Here is a 25129-nt window from a genome sequence, read left to right on the forward strand (position 1 = left end):
GGGTTCAGAATTGGGCTTTGGAATCAGACAGGGATAGTTAAGGAATACAACTTAGTAGTTCTATGGCCTTGGGGAAATTATTTAACTTTTCTGAGGTTTAGCCATTGCGTCTGACGAATGGAGATGGTAACCTAGCACAGTCTAGTTGTAAGGATTAAAGGGCATGGCATAGTGCCTAAAACATAATGTGATCTCAGTAAATGGGTTGTTCTTGTTGACTTTAGAATTACTCTTTACTATTATGTTTGTTAGTTCCTTGGCTTCTGGCCAATGACTTTAAGGTTCAAAATGTTTTCTATGCAAAGAGCTCGAGATCTAGGTCTCAAGTCTGGAGCTGAAGGACAATGTTGGGGTAAATTTTAGTGGAGAAGAATGAAGACGAATTTAAGAGAAAGGCTTACTCTTTTTTAAAGGTGTTCAGTAATATTGTGGCTTCTTCAGCCAGGGACAGGAATTCAGAGGTGACGTTCCCTCCCTTTCCTCATGATTGCTTCCTAGACAGTTCGAATTGTCACCCTCTCTTTGAGTCTTTTATAAAGTCTGAATTATAATTATTGATATAAAGTTTGAATGATAAAGTACTGTTTTTGGGAGGAATATTAAAACAACCTCATTCAGGCCCTGGCCGGTTGGCTCAGTGGTAGAGCGTCGGCCTGGCGTGCAGAAGTCCCGGGTTCGATTCCCAGCCAGGGCACACAGGAGAGGCGCCCATCTGCCTCTCCACCCCTCCCCTTCTCCTTCCTCTCCGTCTCTCTCTTCCCCTCCCGCAGCCAAGGCTCCATTGGAGCAAAGATGGCCCGGGCGCTGGGGATGGCTCCTTGGCCTCTGCCCCAGCCACTGGAGTGGCTCTGGTCGCAACAGAGCGATGCCCCAGAGGGGCAGAGCATCGCCCCCTGGTGGGCAGAGCGTCGCCCCCTGGTGGGCGTGCCGGGTGGATCCCGGTCGGGTGCATGCGGGAGTCTCTCTGACTGTCTCTCCCCGTTTCCAGCTTCAGGAAAAAAAAACCTCATTCAATATTAATTTGGGAAGTTTATACAGGTCTATCTATTTACAGATTAGGTAAAATGAAAGAAAAGCAATACAACAGATTTAGTCCACTATAGCTGGGGTCATGACTCTATCATGATCATTTCATATTACAGTAGACAAAACTTTTCATCATCACTTTATAGAGCAATATATTCATATGCTTCATTGAAGAGGTTGTGATTATATTACCCATAGGACAAATAAGTACTTAAAAAGATGTGCAAAGGGGCACTTCAATTTGAGACAAAATTCCCAATATATGAAATCAGAAGATGCTGTATGCCACTCAGAATAAATTGCAGCTAATGTTATCAAAAATAGCTATAGGGACAGCTAGGATGAATAAACTATTTCCTGATACACAAGTTTGGGAAAAAAGCAGTATTTTATTTATTCTTTATATATTTATATATTTATTTATTTTGTATTTTTCTGAAGTGAGAAGCGGGGAGGCAGAGAGACAGACTCCTGCATGCGCCTGACAGGGATCCACCTGGCATGCCCACTAGGGGGCGATGAGCAGTATTTTTAACAATATATCATTTTATTTAATTTGTTATATTAGCCCTGGCTGGTTGGCACAACGGTAGAGCATCGGCCCGGCATGTAGATGTTCTGGGTTCAGTTCCTGGCCAGGGCACACAGGAGAAGCAACCATGTGCTTCTCCACTCCTCTCCCTCTCCCTTCTCTCTCTCTCTCTCTCTCTCTCTCTCTCTCTCTCTCTCTCTCTTCCCCTCCTGCAGCCAAGGCTCCATTGGAGCAAAGTTGGCCAGAACACTGAGGATGGCTCCATGGCCTTGCCTTAGGCACTAAAATACCTTGGTTGCCATGCAATGGAGCAACAGACTCAGATAGGCAGAGCATTACCCATAGGGGGCTTACTGGGTGGATCTTCATTGGTCAGAGTGCATGTGGGAGTCTGTCTCTCTGCCTCCCTGGTTCTCAGTTAAGAAAAAAAAAATTAAATTTGTTATATTATTGATATATATGTGTGTGAAATCTAAAAAGTACAATATTACAAGAAGTCAGTTAACGGCTTACTCTGTGGCTCTTCAAGTTTATTATCTCAATTAGCTCTGATTTGGGGGGGCAGAATTTTCTCTTTGGAAATCAAAGATGTAGCTTTATATTTGGGCATATGAAACAAGCAAACTTCTTGGTAAACTAAGGGGAACATGAAAAGGAACACATTAGACTGGTTAACATGAGCAGTTATTCAGAGCCTGAGTATTCCAGAAAAATAAAGACAGCATGAAGTGAGGTCAAGACCACAGGCTGTGGAACTTGCTTGCCTGGATTAGAATCTCCATGTTATCAGCAGCTCTGTAAGTTACTCAGCTTCTCTGTGTCTCAGTTTCCTCACCTGCAAAATCAGAATAACTATAATGTTTATCTCATATGTTGTTGTAAGAATTGAATGAATTAATATTTTTAAGGGGCTTAGAACAGGGCTTCATAGATATTTATAGTAAGAACCTATGTGTTAGATAAGTCGAGATAGATAAACCTGTATTTTTCCTTGATATAGTTGGCCTTATCCAGGAAGAATTTGTACTTGTGCCAAATGGTCTCCGTGTTAAAGGATATATTTGTATGTTTGTTTGCTTTTTGTTTGTTTGCTTTAAGAGAACCAAAGTAACTTCTTTGGCAATGGAGACCATTGCATATGTCCCTATGACTGATGACTCAATGCAAGATGGAGTATGGGGAATAAGCGAGGATTGTGCTTCTGGGGTCAGACTTGAGCCTCTGAAGTCTGGGATGCTCTCTTTGACCGGAGAGCTCTCTCAGCCACCTGGAGGCTGTGCCTGAAATCTGTTAGTCTTTGCTCAGAGCTATGTTCTGTCGGGATGTTGTCAAAAGCTTGTGCTGAGGTAAATACTGAATACTGGCAAGGATGTAGGGTGACTGAGTGCTCATAAACTGCTGCGGGGAGGGTCAAATGGTACAACCACTTTAGAAATCTGTTTGGCAGTATCTTCTAAAGTTGAATATGTGGCTACTATATAACCCTGTAACCCTACCTATGACTGTGTTCTCAACATAAATGTATACAAGCATTCACCAAAAGTCCTAAACTGGAATGTTGATGACAATACTACTCATCATATCCAGATGTTCATCAATCAGGAAATGGATAAGTGCACTTTACACAACAGAATGCTATTTACACAGTAGAATACTATATAGGAATGAGAATGAACTATAACTCCACTCAACCTGTGTAACTTTCTAAACATAATGTTGAGCAAAAGAAGCCAGACACAAAAGAATACATATTACATGGTGCCGTTTACATAAAGTATAAAAACAAGCAAAATGGATCTATGGTGATATGAGTCAGAGTAAGGAATACCATCAGAGGAGATGAGTGACTGGAAGAGGCGAGAGGAGGGGCTTCCAGGAAACTGGCCATTATCTTATTTTTGATTTGAGTGTTGTTTACTTGGGTGTGTTCAGTTTACGGAAATTCTTGGAGCTATATACTTATAATATGTGCACCTTTCTGTATGTATATTGGACTGCAACAAATGTTTTAAAGAGGAAACACAGGTAATTTTTTCACATTCTGCAAACTGGGGATTGAGCATCTGGAGTTACTAATACTGTTGTAATCTATAGCTTGTATTCTAATTTTGTAAAGGGTTTCGTTTTTATGTGTTTACGTCTTGTTTCTCTAATTAATTTTAAGCTCTTTGATGGGTTGACTGTGTCTTGTTTTTCTTTGTATTCCCACAGTGGAAGAACAGTATGCATGCTCATTAAATATTTGTTCATTTATCAGGAGGAAAAGCACTCTTGCCTAGCTACTTCGTAGAAGGGTATGGTTCTCATGTCCAATTGTAGCAGAATCTTTTAATAATTATGTTCTTTAATTTAAGACAGTCTTGGAATAGAGTGGCTATTTTGAGCTCTTAACCTTGTGTTTTAGACAATATGATGTGCCAAATGCTTTGACTAAATTCTCCTGAGGTAAAATGCCAGCTTTGGAATAGATTTTCTGAGAAGCCAAATTTGAATGCTGGCAGAGCAGAGTGGCTGGCTGCCAGCTGGGGGGCGGGCAAGCTTGCTCTGAACTTAGGTTGACTACCTCGTTAAGTTACTGTGCCACGGATGAATTCTCTCTGGTTTTCTAGGGCTCGGACAGAGGGGGTGAGGGAGAGAAAAGAAGAGGGAGGGAGGAGGAGGGAGAGAGAAGGGAGAGAAGGGAGAGAGGGAGAGAGGAAGGAAGAGAAAGAGAAAGAATAGGCAGCATATGAGGAGCAACTCCAGGGCCTTAGTCACAGGGGGAAATGGTGCTGGCTTAAAGATCCTGTTGGTGAAATGAGTCAGCATGTCAGCTCACCCATAGGACAAAAGCTCCACTGGTGAGCTGTAATTGGAGAGAAAAATTTACATTAAACTGAGAGCAAGCACTTATTCTCTTCCTTAAAGTAAAAATAGCCCTTGGTGGAAAAATTTTACACCACAGATAATGCACATGAAGTTATACTTATAAAACTGTGAGGACCTACAGGTAGGATGTTTTTAAATCTCTTTTTTGACTTTGCTTTGAACAAAATGGTTGATTCTTTTTAAAGTGACATGTGAAAGAATTTTTCCAGACCTTGAGTTACTAAATATTTATGCTGAAAAAAAATGTAGACAAATACAGATTTTTCCAAAATCTGTAATTCTTTTAACTGCTTCCAATTTGAAATGCTATTGTGATTCTCTAGTATAATATTTTTCCACTTGGAAACTCAGAGCTAACTGCCTGCTTTTGTAGTCAGCTTGGAGGAGCAGCAGAAGGAAAAAGAATGGTGTTCCCAGTCATTTTGTGGAATGCTGCATGGTTTTCTCAGTTTTATGGGCATTACTTTTGGGAGCATGGAGCTTTCTTCACAATTTACTATTCCTTGTTCTTTTGTTGAAAATACACACACACACACACACACACACACACACACACACACACACACACACACACCCTGAAGGCAGAATTAGTCTTGGCAAAAATTCAGTTGAAGCTGCATTGCCTTTATCTGGGATCTGGGGGGAATTCCTAGAGTGCCAAAATCTTGAACAAATTCCTAGGAGTCTGGAAAATTCTGGAAGCCATTAGTGAGGGCAGAGGAGCCCTGAAAGTGCAGTGAGATAATAGCCAGTGTGCAGTTAGTTGTACTGCCTTTTCATTTCCTTTTCATTGTTCCATGAATGGCAAGTGTGACATTGATTGTTGCTAGGGCAAGGCCCTCATGCGGACTGAAGATGATGAACCACTCCTCCCATCCAAAAAATGGAAACGTCAGCTGGTTTGGAAACACCTATGAACTCAAGTTGTTTTCTTCTTTTTAGGTAAAGTAGGAGAGATTTTAATTGATTCTTGACTCTTTTCTGAAATTTCCAAAGCTTACCGGACTTGTGCCTGAATGAATAATTTTGGATTGAATAATTAGTCAGAACCATGTATTCAAGGAGCTATAATTTTGAAAGCTATCTTTTAAGATAGAGTATTGTCACCTCTGTATTTCTAAATGCTAATGAATGAGGGCAGTCATATATTCTGATGAATAGTTATTTAAAAAGCATTGTATATATAAAGTAAAAAAAAAACAACACATGGCAAATTCATCAATTTACACAGCTTAGGACTCCGAATGCTCAGCAGTTAGTAATGAACTTCTGGTTTTGTGGGTTTCAGAGTAGGCGAAACAGCTGAGATTAGAGCAGATATTTTAGGATGGAGGTGGTGGCAGGTTTTTCTTTATGTTCAGGGGCTTTTGAGGTGAGGTGTGGGGCAGAGATTTCCTATAATTAACAAGGTAAGGAACTCTGTCCTACGGAGGCCTGAATAGAAGAGTAGTCTGTAGGTACAGTGTCTGTCTCTGACTCCTGTTGCCATACTATCAGGAGGGAGCTATCCACCCCAGGTTCCCTTGCATGCTCTGTTTTCACTTGTCACCCTTCTCTTCTTTCTCCTGTCCCTGTTTCTTCTCAACCTGATCTGCCTCATTTGCATTATCCTGACAGAGTGCTCAAGCAAACAGAAACTTCAGTCATTTAGATAGCTTTACCATTTAGTTTTCCTGACTATAAAATAAGACACCAATGAAATTTTTCCTAAAATACCTATCTACCAGGTTAAATGGGTTTTCCATGCTACCTTAAGATTTAGGTGAGATTGACACTCATCCCCTGCCATGAGGATGTCCATAGCAGGTGACCGACCCTCAGGGTCCCAGAGGCTTCTGGATTGCTATGGGCAGGGAATGCCATGTGTTTGTCATTTTTCCTCTTTCTAAATGGAAATGTCTATTATGGTTATCCTGTTACATTCTACTGCTTCCTAGGTATGTTAGAGCAGGAATCAGCAAACTTTTCAGTAAAGGACCAGGCAGTAACTATTTTAGGCTTTTGGGCTATACGGTTGTGTACCAGCTACTCAGTCTGCCATTGTAGCATGAAAACAGCCACAAACAACATGTAATGGGCATGGCTGTGCTTTACTGAAACCTTATGTACAAAAAATAGGCTGAGTTTTTCCTGAAGGCTGTAGTTTGCTAATGCCACACATGTTTTCCTTTTCATTCTGAGACTCCTCTATTATCTGGACTTGTCATTTTAAACCTCCATATCACTTGACTTTTATTTTATAACTCTACAATTTCTTTTTTCTTAGCCTCTTCTGTTTTATGGCAAAGTACTCCAATTTAATTTATAGTTCAGTAATTTGGTCTTTGGCTGGGTCTGTCCTGCTACATATCCTAACTATTAGGATCCTGTTGTCATGATTACATTTTTGGTACTTAGCATTTCTACTTGGTTCTTTTTAAGGTCTTCCTTTTACTACTTCATAATTCCAATAACCCACTTTATCTATTTGACAGTATTTAATGTGCCATGTGTTCCAGTAACTCTGCCTCATGTGGTATACATTGTTTAATTCGCTGTCTTTTTTAGATGTTGTATTTCTTTAAAATAAAGTTATTTCAGCCAGCCTGACCATGTTCTTTGGGTACCAGCTTCTCTCTCTACTAATGTATACTACGAATGAATGCAATCCAGGCTCTAGTTGTTTATGTCCCTCATGATGATTTTAAGGAAAGAAGACCAGGTGAACCCAAGCCTGCCATACCTGAGAAACCACAGAACTAATGCTGACCACCTCCATTTGTAATCACTCCACAAGGCAAATCTTCTTATCCTTCTAAAGTCTTTCTTTAATTACTTAAAGAAGCCACATTGGGTGGTGGTAGTTTATTATTTCATGCACTTAATACTTACATAAGAACAATAAAAGACGTACACAAAACTAGATTATAAGAGTTTTAAAATATTAATGAAAAAATATTAAATAATACCTGAAAAAAACAATAAAACTGTTATTTAAGATATTTCCATATTACTTCTTGATTGGCGCCCTCACTTGCAATTTTTTTTTTCACTATGGATGGAATGAACATGACTACGGGTGCTTAGAATATGCTGTTGCACAGATTAATGTTAAAAAAGAGTAAGAAATGTAAATTTGTGATTTCCACATAGGGCAGTTGCCCAGGTGCCCACCTTAGAGAGAAACCTGATTACAAGTGCCATTTTAACAACTGGTTTGCTGAACTAAACAAAAAATTAGGTATCGGTTCTGCAGAACTGGTATGAACTGGCTGAACCCCACCACTGAGCTATCTTTTATATCCACTTCAAGACTTGTTTGGCCAAATGATTAATGAAGGGATGTGTAACAACTATATCAGTCCCTCATTCAAAAGAAAACTTGCCTAATTATTGGTAAATTGGGAAGGAGAAAACAGAAAAAAAGAAAAGACAGATAATGTAAATACATAGGAGAGCAGGAATAAGTCTTACTACAAGAGTAACTGTAATAAATGTAAGTATTCTAAACTCACTATTAAAAGCCAGAGAACATTAAATTGAATTAAAAATAAGATTAATAATATATTAGCTACCTAAAACAAAAAGGTAGAGAAAGATTGAGAATAAAAAGGATGAAAAGATATACCAAGTACATATGAGCCAACAGAATTTGGAGCAGTAGTCTTAATATCTCATAAAATAGAATTAAAGCAAAAAATCTTGTAAGAGCTAGAAAGGCCTTTGTCTACATGCAAAGGTTATGATAGAGTCAGGAGGATAAAAGAATTATGAATATATATTATCTAACAATAAAACCTCCAAATGTATAAAACTACTCATAGTATTAATAAATTATTCAGTAATAACCTATTTAGATGTTTGAGTATACTCTTTTCTAAGTTTGATAGATCAAGCAATCAAAAACAAGCTGAGACATGGGAGGTCTGAATATAGAAATTAATAATCTTCAACCATTAGATATTAATTAAATTCAACTCAGTAATTTTTTTCAGCACATTTTCAAAAATTGACAATGTAATAGGCCACAAAGGAACCCTCAACAAGTTCAAAATTATTAATATTAAAAATCTATATTCTCCTATAATAATATAATAAAATGATAACGTAACATAAAATAATTGCTAAAAAATTCCAGTGGGACAAGAAACTACATAGCTTACCAAAACCCACTTTGGTTAAAAAAAAAAAGGCATTAAAATGAAATTCAAGTGAATTACAATGAAAACACTACCTGTCAAATTTTGTGGAACACAGAGTAATGTTCTCACCTAAAGGGAAATGTATAGCTTTTAATACATTTATCAAGAAATGAGAAATATTGAAATGAAATGAGCTACACTTTTAAGTCAAGAAGTTTTTTTTTAAACTATGGATAAAATAGAGACTAAAATAATAAAAGGGCATATTGAATAACTCTAAGCAATTCAATTTGAAAACTAGAAGACTAGATTATTTTCTGGAAAAAAAATTAATGCTAAAATTCACCTAAAAAGTTGATGAAACAGAGCAAGACGCATTAAAATATTATGGCAATTAAAATCTCCCATTCCTTTTCCAGGATCATATATTTTTAGAGGCATTTTCTACTAAATCCTAAAGGAATAATTTTTATCTTAAATATGTTGTTCTGGAAGACAGAAAATGTGTCCATTTTCTATTATGAGGCTAATGAACTCTAGTTTCCAAAACTGAACATAGACAATACAGGAAAAAAAAATTAATTGGCCTATTTCACTTATGAATGTAGATGCCAAAATCCTAATGGAGGAAGTTGATGCAGAAAATGCATTTGATAATTCAAAATATTTTTATGTTGTCACAAAGTAGGAATAAAAAGTAACTTATTATGGTAAAAGTTATATACTAAATCCCTAAAGCAAAGATTATATTTAACTGAGAAATCTTAGAGGAATTTTTAAGATCAGGAACAAGGCAAAGATGTCTCTATTACAGCTACTATTGAACATAGCACTGGAACCTGCAAAGTTACAAGACAAAAAATAATAATAAGTTTATAAAAATTATAAGGTAAGCAATAAAGCTATCATTATCTGTAGATGATATAAATATCTACTTATAAAAACCAATAGAATAAAAAAACAAGCTTGCCGAACACAAGATCAACTCATGAAATCAATAGCACTTCTCTATACATACTGTACTAGCAATACCTATTTAGAAGTGATTTTTAAAAAGATACCATGTATAATGGTAGCAAAAACAAAACAAAACTCAAAAATAAAATACCAAATACACACAACAGACCTCTCAACAAACAAAAAACAAAAACACAAACAAAAACAAAAAAAAGAACCAGTAAAGCTAGGGTTGACAAACTATGGCCTATGGGGTAATCCAGTCAACCACCTATTTTTGTAAATAAAATTTTATTGGAGTACCAGACACACATGTTAAATATTGTCTATGGTTGCTTTCATGCAACAATGGCAGAGTTGAGGAGTTTTAACAGAGACTGTGATAAGAATTTTTGAAGGTGGCCTACCAAGCCTAAAATATTTACTATATGGCCCTTTGCAGAAAAATATTTGCTGACCCCTACTCTAGTGTATTTAGGAATTAACATAACCAAAAATATACAAAACCTGTAAGGGAAAAAGTTTAAGTTCTATTAAAGAACAGAAAAGACGATCATAATAAATGGGGAGACTTTTTTTGCTCTTAAATTGAATGACCAAATTTTATTAAAATGTCTGTCACCTCTAAATAATGATGTAATTGATATGAAATAATTGTTTATATTAATTAATTATGTAATATAACCTAAATCCAGAATAATCTTGAGATAGTCAATAACTTTACTCTAAAATTAATATAGAAAAATGAAGTTCTGCAAATACCTAAATCTATTTTGAAAAAGAAGAATAAAGAGGAGAGTTAGCCATTCAGATGTTAAGACATATGTAGTACTGGTGTGACAACAAATAGATCAATAGAATGCAACAGAGAACTCAGAGACAGACCTTGTATAGATGGGAATTCAATATATGATGCAAGTGGCCCTGGAAATCAGTCGGAAAAGGATGGCATGTTTAGCAGAAACATTCCATGACAAACAGCTCACTATATGGAGAAAAGGGAAAGTGGGACCCTACTTAATACCATATTTGAAAGTGAATTCCAGGCCCTGGCCATTTGGCTCAGTGGTAGACCAGCGTCTGGAAGTCCGGGTTTGATTTCCAGTCAGGGCACACAGGAGAAGCTACCATCTGCTTCTCTACCCCTTCCTTTTCCCCTTCTCTCCCCTCTTCCCCCTCTGTAGCCATGCTGCCATGACTCGAATGCTTTGAGCAAGTTGGCTCTGGGTGCTGAGGATGGCTCCATGGCCTCACCTCAGGCACTGAAATGGCTTGGTTGCTGAGCAATGGCGCAGTGGCCCCAGATGGGCAGAGCATCGCCCTATAGGGGGCTTGCAGGGTGGACCTTGGTTGGGGCACATGCGGGAGTCTGTCTCTCTGCCTCCCTATCTCTCACTTAAAAAAAATAAAAATAAAAAACTGAACTCCAGATACATGAAAGAACTAAATGCAAAAGATGAAGCTATAATGTTGAATTTAATTATATAAAAATGAAAGAGTTCTGTCCACTGAACAAAATATAGACAAACTAAGCAGTTATATATCTGATAGACTAGGAGAAAATACTTGCAGTGTCAAATTAAGGAGAAACTCCTGTAAATAAATAAGAAAATTATACCATACTAGCAAAATCAGCAAAAGGAAAAGAGGTAGCAATTTACAGAGGAAAAAAAGGAAAAGAGGAAAGCAAATGACTATATCAGGTATATAAAGATATGCTCTAAATCATTAGTAGTTAGTAATTAGAGAAATGCAAATTACAGCAAGGGATATCATTTTGCACTCATCTGGTTGGCAAACATTAAACACTAGAAAGGTGGGTGACACGAAGCCTGTAGGGAAATAGTATACAGAGTGGGGCACAAATAGGTTTACAGTTGTTTGTATGGAAAATAATACAAGAATAAACTCTGTGTTTTATGTCTTCACAACTGTAAACCTACTTTTGCCCTACTCTACATCACTGCAGAAAGTGTGGGCTCTAGACTGTAGCAGCTATTATAGAGCAATATGACAGCTTTTACCCAAATTCAAAATCTGTTTATATTATAACCTAAAAGTTTCACTTTGAGTTATACAGTGTGTCTGTAAAGTCCTGGTGCACTTTTGACTGGTCACAGGAAAGCAACAAAAGACCACAGAAATGTGAAATCTGCACCAAATAAAAGGAAAACTCTCCCAGTTTCATACCTATTCAGTGCAGTTCGATGTGGGCTCACGCACAGATTTTTTAAGGCTCCTTAGGTAGCTATCCCGTATAGCCTCTACAGACTCTTCACTGACGGATAACCTACCAGAACGGGGTTTCTCCACCAAACTGCCGGTTTCCTTCAACTGCTTATCCCACCGAGTCATGTTATTCCTATGTGGTGGCGCTTTGTTATAAACGCGCCGATATTCACGTTGCACTTTGGTCACGGATTCGAATTTAGCGAGCCACAGAACACACTGAACTTTCTTCTGTACCGTCCACATCTCAACTTGCATGGCCGTGGGCTGCTCCGCTGTATACACGGTGTTACATCATCATCTGTGCATGCACACATGCTGCCACATCATTTTACAGAAACTGGGAGGGTTTTCCTTTTATTTGGTGCAGATTTCACATTTCTATCATCCTTTGTTGCTTTCCTGTGACCAGTCAAAAGTGCACCATGACTGTTTTTTTTTTTTTTTGCACCATGACTTTACGGACACACTGTATATCAGAGAATTCTCTTGGAGGTCTGCAAGGTGGCCACATTCTAAAATGCTCATCGTAGCATTATCTGTAGGGGGATTTGGGGTAATCCAGATGTGTACTACTGGAGAAATAGGTTCATAAAATGTCAAGGGTACAACTCATAGAATACTGTACAGTAACTGAAGGATCTTATCAGTTGTAATCACATGAATATCTTAAAAACATAGTGCTAAGTGGTGGTGGTGGGGAACATTGAGAGCAAATGAGAATGAGGAATAAGACTCAAGAAATAAATAAAATAAAATTCAACAAGATCTGCACCTTGCATGGACCAATGATGACAGCATGCTACAGAGGAATATAGTATTCAATCCTCCTCAGTCAATGTCTGTCCACTGCCTACTTCTCTCAGCCATGTTCTCTTAGACTTTGTGGTTATGCCAAGGTTTTACTGGGAAAACTCCTAGAAAGGTCTTTGCTTTTGCTCGCACTGTAAAAGGTTAGGATTTCCTGTGCATCCTAGATCTTATGGGTGTCAGTGTCAGTCTGATTCAACTGAATTTACAGGTACCAGGTAATTCTTTCTTTTCTGGTCTACTGCTGATACCCATCACAGACTCTTGATAGACTGTCGAATGATTATTTTTAAATATTTCTTCTTCCATGGTTTTTGTAAGAAGAAGTGAATGTCTGTGTTCGCTCAGTTATCTTGAATCAGAAGTTTGAAAGATTTATTATTTACTTTTTAATTTTGTGGTTCAACACTCCTAAATTTCAAACCTAGAGTTGTGGAAATAGCTTTCTTAAATATTTTAAGCTTGACTTCTGAGAAAATTGCTTTAAACTCAGAACTCCAACAAGTCTAAACAGATCTACTATTTGTGGCTTTTTAATATGCCCTCATGCTCCATGTCCTGGGCGCAAAATTGGGAACACTAAACTATTTTTAAGTTGCTTTACTACTTGAAGTGAAATTAAATTCCTAAATCAATAAAGAAAGCAAAATTGCATAAAATCAGTGATTTATTTATGCATTAAATGCTAATATTGCACATTTTACACTTTTTAAATTCCAAAATTTTCTAAACTTGATTATTTTAATCTAATTGCTACTATGCTTCTAAATGTAGTTTATCAAAATTAACCTTTTAAATTAAAACAACATTTTAAAAAGTGCACAGATTTTAAGTACATAACTTGATAAATTTTCAGAGTAAACAGACACATGTGTAATCACCAACAAGATCAAGAAATAAACTTTGCTAACACCCTGCAAGGGCCTCTCATGTAAACTCCCAGTCACTTTCCCTTCCTGTCAAGGTAGCCAATATCCTACATTTTTAAACCATAGATTTCTTCTTCCAGTTTTAAAACTTTAAATAAATGAAATCAAACCATACATATTCTTTTGTGTCTGACTTCTTCCATTCAACATTATGTTGATGAGATTCATCCATGTCATTGCGTGTAGATGTAGTTCAATTTCTTATTGCTGTTCAGTCTTCTACTGTATAAGTGAGCACAATTTATTGCCCTTCTAACATTGATAAATACTTTGGTTATTTCCAGTTTTGGGTTATTAAAGCCAGTGCTGCTGTGAATATTCTTGAGATGTCTTTTGGTACACATATATGTTCACTTCTGTTGGTTTTGGTGCACATATATGCTCACTTCTGTTGGTTATGTATGTACCTAAGACAGAGTTCTGGATTATAGGAATACATATGTTCAACAACTGCAGATGCCAAACAGCTTCCCAAAGTGGTTAAACCAATTTACATTCTTACCAGCAGCGTATGAGAATTTCAGTTCTTCACATCCTTTCCAATATTTGATATTGTTAGTCTTTTAACATTTAGCCCTTTAATTAGGTATAAAGTTGTATCTCATGATGGTTTTTTTTTTTCTTTTTCTTTTTCATTTTTCTGAAGCTGGAAACAGGGAGGCAGTCAGACAGACTCCCGCATGCGCCCGACCGGGATCCACCCGGCATGCCCACCAGGGGGCGATGCTCTGCCCCTCTGGGGCGTCGCTCTGTTGCATCCAGAGCCATTCTACCACCTGAGGCAGAGGCCACAGAGCCATCCTCAGTGCCCGGGCCACCTTTGCTCCAATGGAGCCTTGGCTGCGGGAGGGAAAGAGAGAGACAGAGAGGAAGGAGAGGGGGAGGGGTGGAGAAGCAGATGGGCGCTTCTCCTGTGTGCCCTGGCCGGGAATCGAACCTGGGACTCCTGCACGCCAGGCCGACGCTCTACCGCTGAGCCAACTGGCCAGGGCCTCTCATGATGCTTTTAAGTTGTATTTTCCTGGTGACCAATACAATTGAGGACATTTTTATGTTGATTTATTATTTGGATACCCACGTTTTGGAAATACTTATGCAAAACTTTTGGCACATTTTCCACTGTATTGTCTTTTGCCTACAAATTGGTAGAAGTCTTCTTTCTTTTTCTTTTTCTCTCCCTCTTTCTTTCTCCCTCGCCCAACTTTCTCCCTCTTGTTTCTTCTTCTTCTAAAAATATACTCTTGGTTTGAATCCTTTATCATTTATTTGTGTTGAAAAATATTTTCTCCTGGTGTATCGCTTTCTTTTAACATTTTTAATGATGTGGAAGCTCTGAATTGTAATGTAGTCCAGTTTTTGGATAGTGTAGTGTAGTTGTTTTTTTTTTCTCTAGTTTCCAGATCTCTACCAAAATTCTCCACTTTTAATTTAATATCTTGAACACATTATCTGGGCCATTTATTTATTTGATTTTGTTTGTTTATCTGGACCATTTAAAAGTCTGTGTCTTATAATCCCATTCTCTGGATTTCCTGTGGTCTTTTCCTACTGTCTTTTTTTTTTTTTAAGTGGTTTTTAGTTATATCTTATCTCCTTAAATGTCTGATTACTTTTGATTGAGTGCCAGATATTTGTACAAAAAACATTTAGATGTTTTGATGCTTTGTATCGTGCAAAGTTTCCCCACAGTGGATTTATTTTTGCATTTGTTTGGTAGCCAGGCTTGGGGAAGATCCCCTTCTCCCAGCCAGGAATTGAGGGGGCTTAGAGCTGTGCTTTAATCCTTTTGAGGACTGTTTTATTTCCAGTTCACCCTTCTTTGTAGACTGTAGCCCTTTGTGGTTCTGACTGACAGCTTGAGGTATTTCCCAGAGCCCCTTTTCCTGGGCAGTCTGAACTCCAATTTCTGCCCCTGTATGCTGTGTTACGCTTAGCCTTTCAGCTTCTGAGCTGCTGCTTTCACTTTTGTAATCGACAATTGCCTTCATGGTAAACATATTCCCAAATGCCTGTCTCAAGTCTTAACTTCCAACTTCTTCTGGATCTTGACTCTGCAAATTCTCACCACCTTGGTAGTCCTTTGATTCATTCAAGCTAAGGTGTTTTTGTTTGTTTGTTAATTAAAAAAATTTATATCCCAGCTTTTCTAATTATTCTCAGCAGGATTGTTGGTCTAAACAACCTAGTCAACTATTGCTCCAGAAGAAAGTTTTAATAAGAGTGCAGTGGTTACCAGGGGGAGGAGGGTGTAAAGGAGGATGTGGGGGAGGAGGAGGGAGGAGGGATGTGGGAGAGGGACCAGTATAGGGTCATGGAAGGTGATTTGACTTTGGGTGATGGGTATACAACATAATTGACTATTCAAATGATGTGGAGATGTTCACCTGAAATCTATATACTCTTATTGATCAAGGTCACCTTGTTAAGTTTAATTTTCTAAAAAAAAAAAAAAAAAAATTCTGGTCACACCTATTCCCTCCTCAGAAACTTTTGCTATGTCCTAACTTCTGTCCACTCCCATCCTTCATTTTGGCACGTTTTTCCGAACCAAGCATACTATTTTATGCTTCCATGACTTTCCTAGATTTTGTCTCCTGCCCGAAGTTCTCTTCTGTCCCTTCACTGTCTCAAGAACAAAGTCTCTTTCTTCATAAACCATATTCTATTTTACCTCCTTCCTCAGATTCCCTTTTGTGCTTGGCCTCTTGTTTCATACAGTCTATTCTAGTTGTAACTCTCATGCAACCTTATAATTACTTGTTCATGTCTGTCTTCCTTACTAGAACCTGAGCTCTTTTTTGACCCAGAGCATATATTATTCGTCATTATTTTATTTCCAGGTGCCTAGTGTAGTATTTAGCACCACAGAATTATCACATAAATTTTTTTTTTGGACTGAAATCAGTTGGGACACAAGAACACATACAACTAACTGTAAGTATGGTTTGGTTCTGAGGTTATCCTCCCAGTCTGTTTCGTCTCAGGAGTTAGTGAGGGCCTTCCATAGGAATGGCCAATGAAAATGTCTCACTTTTTCCTGTCTGGTTGGTTGTCTTCTTTTATAGAAGTGGTTAATTACTATCCCTCACTGTAGATTGTGTCTAAAAGCATTGCAGACTGGTCAACGTCTTATACCAGGCCTGATATTAACTCTACAGACTGTTTAGCTTCTGTCTGAATTGTTCCAAGTCCAAACTTTAAAGCACAAAGTTCTTAATTTTATTTCTTTATTTCAACCCATTTGGTCTTATTAAAGCTCTACAGTTCTTTGCAAATATTTTTTAGCCCATCCTGGTTTTCAGCAAAAAATGGACATCTTCTAGGTTGAGTGTTACATGAAAAACTCTTTTCTACTGTGTGTGGAAGTCATTAGCTCTGTGCTTAGCCCCAAGATCTTGTTGTTAAATTTGTCCCTTCTGCACCCTTTCAGCCAGCATGTGTCTGAGGATTTGCTAGTTCATTGTTTCATGGCATATGAGCAACATGGCTCTTGGAAAACTTGGATGTTCATCAAGACAGTAATAAATATTAAAGTTAGAATGTGGTTTAATATATTATTTATTGATTCATTTATATTCTTCTAACCTTCAAAAAAAGTTTGAAGCAGGCTATATAATATAAAACAGTGATCACAAGACAAAAATAAATGAATTTTCAAAAAAGAAAAGGAGAAAAACTCTAGCAAGAATTACTTGCTATAAGAAGCTATAGATGGCCCTGGCTGGTTGGCTCAGGGGTAGAGCAACAGCCTAGCAATGTGGAAGTCCTGGGTTCGATCCCCAGTCAGGGCACACAGGAGAAGCAACCATCTACTTCTCTACCCCTCCTCCTCCCTTCTCTTTCTCTTCCCCTCCCACAGCCATAGCTTGATTGGTTCAAGCGCATCAGCCTCGGGTACTGAGGATGGCTCCATGGAGCCTCTGCCTCAGGTGCTAAAAATAACTCAGTTGTGAGCATCGGCCCCAGATGGGGGTTGCTGGGTGGATCCCAGTTGGGACGCATGTGGGAGTCTGTCTCTCTGTCTCCCCTCCTCTTACTTAGAAAAGAAGAAGAAAAAAAGAAGTTATATATTTTACATACCAAATTTAGCTCTGTGCCTCCTGGTGGCTGGGGAAAAAAAAGAGAAACTCAATAGGCTTTATATCTCACATGTTCTTTATTTAGAATCAATTCAGTATCTCCAGAGAAACTAACAATATTTTTATGAGGATATCTGAGAGAAATTTACTACTCAATTCTTTGTGTTAAGGGGTTTTTAGTAATGTCAGAAAATTTTGTTTAAATGTTTTACTTTAAAAAATAGTAGGATTTCTTGATTTATCTCTTCCTCAGCCTTGGTTGAAGCCAATGTTTAGTGGTAAAATATTGTTTTGTAAACACAGTTCTAGTGTGATGGAAAGATAGGCCAAGCATGTTGGTTTCTGATTATTTAGTAAAAGTTTAACCCAAGGATGGAACTGGAAGAGCTTTAGAGAAGACCTGCAAACTTCCTTCAGTCTATCAGTTTCTAATCCTAGCTAAATCATTTTATTTTTTAAAAGTTAAAGAAGTTACAAATCTCCAATTTTGGTAAAAAGTAGTAGAAATATTTACATAGGTGATTAAAGAAACGACTAATTTGATTCAAAACATAATAATTCATTTCCTTCTCTTACCATGAAAACAATATCAGATATGGTTTGGATTGCTGTTATGTTTTCTATAGGATTTGGATCATCATTAATAACCACCACCAGCCTGAACAATGGGCTGATGGTGCTGTGACAGATACCGAAGATGTGGAAGTGAATAGGACACATGGGACAGACAAGTCCCATAGTTAAACATAATAACATATGTGAAAAGGATGTACAATGTATCGGTTTTTTATTTGTCCTGTAACAAATTACCACAAACTTGGTGGCTTCAAACACATATTTGTTATAGCTATGGATGCATACTTTGGCTTGTTGCCTCTTTCCAGTGATTGTATCAAGAGATCTCTGCTTCCATCATCATATGTCCTTTTCTGACAGACTCACCTGCCTCCCTCTTATATAAGGTCCCTTTTATATTCTTTAATTAGTCACATCTGCAAAGACCCTTTTACCATTCAGGTAATACATTTGCAGGTTCTAGGCATTAAGATGTGGATATTTTGGGAGTGGTTGGAGAAGCATTATTCTGCCTACTACATAGTGTAAGCACACAACTGTCATGGTCTTTCAATTCACTTATCTCTATCTCTACTTATCTGTCTGTCCATCTATCTATATACCTATCTACTGGCCATGGCCTTTATAAACATGGTCAAGTTACTTGAAGTCTAGTTTTAAAAATTTCCATCTCTAAAATGGGGCAATAAAATCCCATTCAGAGGACAGTTCTGAAGGTTAAATAAACTTCAGTGTGAAAGCATTTACCACGATACTTGGTACACAGTAGGTACTCAGTAAATGCTAATTGAATAAAACTTTAAATCTAATCCTTAAAACCGATATACTGCAGAGAGTTTAAATCCAACTTGTTAGACAGGGAAAAAGATTCTAGTCTTCTTTTAGGTTGGTGCATATTTTCAACAGAAAATAGAAAAAGTGGCTCCAGATAACACTATCTTTGTGTCCCTTATTTCAGAACTAATCATATGGTGAAATATCAAATGCTTTGGCATTATCTTCCATAAAACATACGGATGAAACTTAAAAATAGAAAAATAGAAAATCTCAACAATAATTCTGGTAGAAACGACTTGTAACTATTTAGCATCTTATTTTTATTTCTGGAACACTTATCATTTGAAGATCTCAAATTACTGGGACGTGTTGGCTAATTCTTATGGTAGCAGATGTATCTGGTGCAGCGAGGGAATAGGTAGTAGCAAAGAAAGAAAAAGGGGGAAATGGGGCAGGTGTGACAAGCTAAAGTTTGTGTTTGGAAGCGGTTTTTGGCAAAGGTGAGAATATTTTTAGGTATCTTTTTCCTGTGAAAGTCTGCAACATTCTAAAATTTGCTCCATTCTTACAGCTTAGAAATAGAAGCCTGGAAATAGAATTGACTGCACGTTGGTGGTTATTGTGGGCTGCGAAGTGAAAGCCAAGAGTGGTGGTTCTGAAACTTTTATTTGTGATTTCTGTGCCTAGCCCCTTCTGGCTGCTTTGAGCCCCTGTGGCACTTGTCAACATTTTCCTGCTGCTTTCTATTTTCCCTGGTGCTCCTCCTCCACATCAAAATACCTCCATTTAAACTTTTATTGGGACCACCACTACATGACAGCAGTTCAGAGTTATACTGTGCTGTTCTCTCTCATGAGATCTCAGCAGATTTCAAACCTTCGTCAAAAGATATTACTGGTGGAAGGTTCGGATGACGAAGGAGACACATTTCTTTCATTTTTATTGTGTTCAGATTGCTAATCCCTTTAAGTCATTTAACATGCTTTCATTGAGGACTATTTCAATAAACTATTGGTGCTAGATACTAAATAGGCAGCAGTGAACAACCTAGATATGGTTTCTGCCTTCATGAGCTAGTCTAGTGAAAGAGATGAATGATAAATAAGGAAACTAATATATAAATTAGTTGTTACAAGTACTAAGAATGAAATTACCAGAGTAACAAGATAGAATGGAGCAGAATGTAGTTTAGAAGCAGCGAGGGCTTGATCTGCAGAATAGAAAGAAGGCTGGTGTGGCTGGAATATGAGAGGGTAGGGCAGGGTTTATTAGATGAGTTTAGAAAGGTAGCCACTCCTTTCAGTGAGGAGTTTGGACTTTAAGAAAAATGGGATGTTATAAGATGGTCTTAAATGGGGGGTAATACATGATCTGATTTATGGTTTAAAGGTCACTCTGACTTCTCAATAGAAAACAGTTGAGAAAGGGGCAAGAGTGGAAGATAGGAGAACTTGATGGTGATTGGTGGTGGTAGGATGGACCAGGGAAGACAATGCCAATGAAGAGATTTGGGATGCTTTAGAGGTCGAGTTGGAAGTAGCCATCACAGTGGTTGTGAGGGTTGAAGGAGAGAAGGGAAACTTGGGGGGTCAGCAGAGGATACAGTTTGGCAGAACTAGAATATCAATGGTATTTAAAACTACAGGACTGTATGAATCCATCAAGGCAAGATAGAGAACAGGACATTGGGGCTTATAAACATTTAGAGGTCAGTTGGTGAAGGAGGAACAGTTAGAAAAATGTGATGTCACTGCCAGCACAAAAGGAAATTATTTCCAGGAGGGAGTGATCAACTATGTTGACTGTAGCTGAGAGGACTTTAAGATTGAGGACAGAGGTGACCCCTAGATCTGGCAAGATGGAGCTTTCTGGTGACCTTGATTGGGGTGCTTTCAGTGATGTGGTGGGGAAAGAAGCCACATTGTGGAGCAGTGAATGGGAGGGGAAGAAATGAGGTAAATATAGACACCAGTGTTGGCTTTCACAGCCTTAGTGTTATCTTTTTGAAGCTTGTTGAGATGCCTTGGAGAAATCCTGGAGGATGGGTAATGGTAGGGGAAAGGAAGAATTTCTACCCCCTATATGAGCAATATTTGTCATAAAACATCAATTCAAGTTTCTCTATGAATCATATTTGTATTAGAAGCTCTCATTACCTTAGTTTTAGGGTGGCAGATGAATCTTGTCTTAAACCTTTGGTCCTCTCTCCCTTCTTTCCTAATCTTTTCCATTAATATTTTTGGCATGTTCACTCTGTATGTGCTCTATATACATTTGGCATGTGATCTATATGTACTATAAACACATTTTTAAAAAAATGTGAGAGTAGCGGAGATACAGAGATAGACTCCCCCATGCACCCCGACTGGGATCCACCTGGCAGCCCCCATCTGGGGCTGATGCTCTGCCCATCTGGGCCACGCTTACAACTGAGCTATTTTTATTACCTGAGGCAGAGGCTCCACAGAGCTATCCTCAGCACCTGGGCCAATGTGCTCAAACCAATCAAGCCATGGCTGTGGGAGAGGAACAGCAAGAGGGAGAGAGAGAGAGAGAGAGAGAGAGAGAGAGAAGGGGAGGGGAAGGGATGAAGAAGCAGATGGTCACTTTTTCTGTGTGCTCTGACCGGGAATTGAACCTGGACTTCCACATGCCAGGTCGACGCTCTACTGCTGCACCAACTGGCCAGGGCCTATAAATAAATAAATAAATAAATAAATAAATAAATAAATAAATAAATAAATATATATTTATATTTATATTTATATATATATATATGTATTTTATAAATAAATTTTTATTTTAATGGGGTGACATCAATAAATCAGGGTACATATATTCTTTGATTGTCTTTTATTCTTCCATTTTCCTCTCCTTCCATAAGCTTAAATGAAATTATCTCTCTTGTGGTTAGTTTCTATATAGGTGCCCATTACCTTTCCCTTTTCTGCCTTTTTCCTCCTGGGACTTATACAGAGTTCCTTCAGCTAGATAATTTTTGTATGTCCATTATATTGCTTTCACATTTTGCCAAATGAGAACACAATGCTGGAGAAAGGCAGATGTTCATAGAACATATTGTAGGTGGTTACTGAGTCTAGAGCAGGGGTCCCCAAACTATAGCCTGCGGGCTGCATGCGGCCCCCTGAGGCCATTTATCCGGCCCCCTCCGCACTTCCAGAAGGGGCACCTCTTTCATTGGTGGTCAGTGAGAGGAGCATAGTTCCCATTGAAATACTGGTCAGTTTGTTGATTTAAATTTACTTGTTCTTTATTTTAAATATTGTATTTGTTCCCATTTTGTTTTTTTACTTTAAAATAAGACATGTGCGTGTGCATAGGGATTTGTTTGTAGTTTTTTTTTTTTTTTATAGTCCAGCCCTCCAACGGTCTGAGGGACAGTGAACTGGCCCCCTGTGTAAAAAGTTTGGGGACCCCTGGTCTAGAGTGAGCATTATGTTTGATTACTACCCTTGTAGTCAACCGTTATATCATGGTCAGTGATAAATGACACCTAACACTAGAATAGAATTATAAGAGGAGAATAAGAACTTTCTATGGAATATGAAAGAACGTCCAGTTTACATACTGTAGTTGAGACTGCCATGCCTTGTCTTCTTCCCAGGCACGCTGCTAGATTGCATTTCTAAGCCTCCCTTGCCTTGGGAGGCTTTTGTGGCCATGGAATTAGGTTTAGGCCAGTGGAATAAGGGTAGAAGTGAACTGATCAACTTCTAGTCTTGACCTATAAAAACTTCTAGAATGATTCTCTGTGCCATCTCTTCCCTTGACTTCCAAGGTTAGAGGATACTGCAGTATATACCAAGGTTTTGGAGTTGGGAAAGCCACAAGATGAAAGGAGTTTGAGTACCTGAAGAGCGTGTGGAAGGAAATCTTATACCTAGGAACATACTCTTTGGACTTCACATGAACAAAAAATCAACTTACTATACCATTGAGATTTTGGGGTCTGTTTGTTACAGTCGCTGATATTACAAACTCTAACTAACACATACTCCTTGTGTGGTTTTTCTCTCTGAAAGTTTGGCTATTCCTCCTCATTCTCTTGCTGGAGTCCCCTTTGCTCACTCTATCAAATTTGACAGCTACGATGGCTTGTTTTCTAGCATGAAATATTTTCTGATAATTTCAACCTGAGACAATCTCTTCCTTCTACTTGTTGTTATTGTTGTTGGGAAAGAGTAGAGACACATGGTTTATTTGGTAACAAGGAGTAAAAAGGGAAATCTTAACTCCCTTTCTTTTTTCTGGTGACTGAACTGCGATAGCAAATGGAGAGCGATACACAAAATTTCCCTTGCAGTCCTGATCCTTTGCAGAGATGCAACGATGCCCGAGTTATATGACTTACAATTATTATTTTCTAGACAGAAATACCAGCTGTTGTACTTTTCAATGCATCAGCAGTTGCTACATTTTCCTTCTTGTCTTCAGGTTTCATGGCAGGAAACAGCAGTACTTCCTTAATATTACTAGAGTCTGAAAGAAACATGGTGACTTGGTGGAAGCCCATGCCGCAGCCTGTGGCAGTCTGTATTCCAGGGCAGCGCAGAAGTTTTCATCTATGAACATAGCCTCATCATTGCCAGTGGCCTTGGCTTGGCCTTGGCCTGTTCTTCAAAAAGCTGCCACTGCCTCATGGGGTCATTCAGCTCAGTGTGGGCATCACATATTTCCTTCTCCATGACAAAAGGCTCAAAGTGCTCAGTCAAACCCTCTTTAGAGTAGTGCCATTTTGCTAAAGGGCTCATTATCTGTGCTCACAGATGAATGCATGTCATTTCCAGGAACTCCCCAACAAGTTTATTAATGACCGTGGCTGTAGTCTGAGCTGGAGGGGATTCAACATATTTACAACAGAGATAGCTTCAATAATTTTGCGAGTTTCTTTAGTTTTGAAGTGGTTAGTTTCTGGCAACCTCACAGCCAGGGCTGTGCTCTTCTACCATGCTTATTCTCTGAAAGGGTGGGGTGAAGGCAATCTCATAGGCTTGGCCTTTGGGCTATCTGGATGGTAGGTGACTTTGTAAAGCCTATAATGTGCTTCTCCATCCCTAAATCATGATTTCCATGTAGGCCTAGTAGAACTCACAGGTGGTTAACTCAGGATCAATTCCTTGATTCTAAAACACATCCAATTTCATAAACCCAGTCAATGTTACCAACCGCCAGCACCTTAGGGTAGAGTTCTGGAGGAATTCTCATATATAAATTTATGTCCAGCTCATTATGGTAGGCAATAAAAGGCTTGGCCGCAGCTCTCTCTGGGATAATGTTCATCATGGGAATTTCAATCTCTAGGAATTCCAACTTATCCAAAAAACTTCTTTCTTAAAAAAAATTCCCATCGATTTTTGAGAGATAGATAGATAGAAATAGGGGGAGGAAAGAGAGTGGAAGAGAAGCATCGACTCATTCCATTTAGTTGTTCCATTTAGTTGTGCACTCATTGATTGCCTCTTGTATGTGCCCTGACTGGGGTTGAACCTAAGAATTCCATGCACTGGGACAATGCTCTACCCTCCTGGCCAGGGCCAAGAAACTTCTTACATATGCATATGATACATTTTTGCCTCACAAAGTCATTCAGAATCAAGTCCAAGTGTCTCAGACATTATTGTGTTTCCTTTTCTTTGAGACCAAAGTGCAGATGAGGTAGGTAACATATGCGAAAAAGGAGATAGCAGTGTGATCTCATAGGGAATGATGCTCAGCTTATCCTTCTTGGTTTCCCCAGGATTCCCCTGAACTTCAATTGTGTCTCCCTGGTACAGTTTGTATTTGATATGAATAAATTATTTTTTTCTGATTTGTAATTCCTGGAATTGGCCATGACTTGCTTATTGAAGGTCATAGAAGATAAGCTTTCCTCTGGAAGCTCTCTGGGCATGGATTCTACCTGTCGCCTTTAAGGCGATTTCATTCAGATGGTCCCCAGGCTGTATTCTTGGATGAAGTGAGTGAGCGAGACATCTACATGGAACTTGCATGGGTACGGGTTTTCCCATTGATCTTCAGTTGGTGGACTGCTGGGCTGCAGATCCTACAGTACTGGTTTGGGTCCAGGTTCTCCTCCCTGACACCCACATCATTATCAGTAGGGAGGTTGGTGGCTGCAGCAATGGCCTGGCCTAGCTGATTCTCACTGAGTTTCTCCTGCTTGGCCTTCTTTTCCACTACTTTATTTTCAGTTTTTAGGCATCT

The 25129-nt window shown here is 38.5% G+C and overlaps 1 pseudogene; it reads right to left on the reverse strand.

Annotated features, from left to right (window-relative positions):
• Positions 1–23288: 23288 nt before the first annotated feature.
• Positions 23289–24758, reverse strand: LOC136385694 (lysine--tRNA ligase-like; annotated as a pseudogene).
• Positions 24759–25129: the final 371 nt, after the last annotated feature.

This window comes from Saccopteryx leptura, chromosome X, assembly GCF_036850995.1.
Source record: "Saccopteryx leptura isolate mSacLep1 chromosome X, mSacLep1_pri_phased_curated, whole genome shotgun sequence".
Taxonomy (NCBI): domain Eukaryota; kingdom Metazoa; phylum Chordata; class Mammalia; order Chiroptera; family Emballonuridae; genus Saccopteryx; species Saccopteryx leptura.